The sequence below is a fragment of the Phacochoerus africanus genome, chromosome 4, assembly GCF_016906955.1.
Source record: "Phacochoerus africanus isolate WHEZ1 chromosome 4, ROS_Pafr_v1, whole genome shotgun sequence".
NCBI lineage: Eukaryota > Metazoa > Chordata > Mammalia > Artiodactyla > Suidae > Phacochoerus > Phacochoerus africanus.
The window spans coordinates 60,937,358-60,939,292 of record NC_062547.1 but is presented as its reverse complement, the minus strand read 5'-3'; positions in this window follow the sequence as shown (position 1 = coordinate 60,939,292).

Here is a 1,935-nt window from a genome sequence, read left to right as displayed (position 1 = left end):
GAAAAGATTAAAAAAAAAAAAAAAAAAAAGGTAGGTGTCATGGCTCCTCCCAGGGCACGTCAAAGTGAAAGAGAAACCCAGGAAGTCAGCACGGTGATGGTGACCTCACACAGGCCTCAAACCCACCCAAGGGGCAAGTTGGACCCTGAGTTCCAGATCTGGGGATAGAGGGTCCTGCTCTGCTGGCTCCAGACTGCACCTGGACACTGGGTGTGAGTCCCTTGGGTGGCCTGGGGCTCTTCGCCCTTGGCCAGGTCTCTAGCCCTCTCTGGCCCACTTCTGAGACTCAGGAGCCCAATGGGAGGCCAGGGTCTTTGGATGTCAGAGTTCACTCTCCCAACAAATTGTCATGAAGCCCTCGCTGTATGCTGAGCTCCTCAAAAATGTCCACCTCCCCGCTTCCCAAACTCCAGCCTGAAGGCAACTTGTGTCTCAGGTCTGGAAGAGTCTCCTTGCTTTCTTTAGATTCAGCTTAGTCTTTTCTCTGTGTCTGTTTCTCGGCCAGAAATGGGGAGGGGGTCGGAGGGAGGAGTGTTCTTCAGTTTCTGTCTGATTTGTGGGAGTTCTGTTGTGGTGCAGAGGTAATGAACCAGACTAGTATCCATGAGGATGAGGGTTCAATCCCTGGCTTCGCTCAGTGGGTTGACGATCCGGTGTTGCCATGAGCTGCGGTGTAAGTCACAGACACGGCTTGGATCCTGTGTTGCTGTGGCTCTGGCATAGGCCGGCAGCTATAGCTCTGATTAGACCCCTAGCCTGGGAACCTCCATATGCCACGAGTGTGGCCCTAAAAAGCAACAACAACAACAACAACAACAAAGAAGAAGAAGAATTGATTCACGCTGTAAAGAGACTGGACCCCGAAACATCATGCTGAGCAAAAGAAGTTGGACCCAGCAGCCCACATGTTCTGTGATGATTCTATGTATATGAAACACAAATCCATAGGAACAGAAGGAAGATTAGTGGTTGCCAGGGGCTGGGGGAGGGAGCTGGGGAGCGACTGTTCATGGGGATGGGGTTGCCTTCTGGGGTGATGGAAATGTTCTAGAACTAGATAGAGGTGGTGGTTGTACAATATAGTGACTATTCTAAATGCCGCTGAATTGCCTACATTAAAATGGTTAATTTTATGTTATGTGATTTTCACCTAAAAAAAAAATTCTTGGCAGTTCTCGCTGTGGTGCAGTGGGTAAGGGGGCCAGCGCTGTCTCTGTGGCAGCGTAGGTTTATCTCTGGCTAGGCACAGTGAGTTAAGGATCCAGCAGGGGCGTAGGTGGCAGCTGTGGCTGGGGTTCAATTTGATCCCTGGCTGGGAAATTCCATATGCGAAAAAAAAAATTTTTCTCAGATCGCAGGAGGGCAAAGGACAGGGGAACAGGGTAAGGGTCTCTCCAGGGGGAAACTTCTGGGGCCACTGAGGCCCCAGGGGCAGGGCGGGGGGGTGGGTTTGGTGGCGGAAGGAAGCCCCTTCTCTGAGAGCCAGCTGGTCCTGAAGGGCAGCTGGGCTGGCCAGGGTCAGGCGCCCAGCAGGCCATGAAGTCAGAGTCATGGGAACAAAGAGGCAGTGTTCCAGGCCTGGCACAGTGGGGACGGGGACCCTGTGACCCTGCACAGAGCAGCCTTCATGGGCAGCAGGGCCCCAGCCAGGCCAGGAGTGGGGTGGGGTGGGTGGGAGTGGGTTTGAGGCCTGGGGGAGGGGCAGAGATAGAAAGACAGAGAAACAAATGGAGAGAAATAAAAAGATGAAAGATATCATCAGAGATAGGTGCAAACCCATGGCCCCCCTCTCAATGGCGGAGTCTCCTGGTCTCCTTACCCCAGGTGCCCCATTTCACCGATGGAGAAACTGAGCCCAGAGACACCCAGACACCTCAGGGCCCTGGCTGGAGGTGAAGATATGGATGCAAACCCTGAGACAGAGCCCACCTCAGT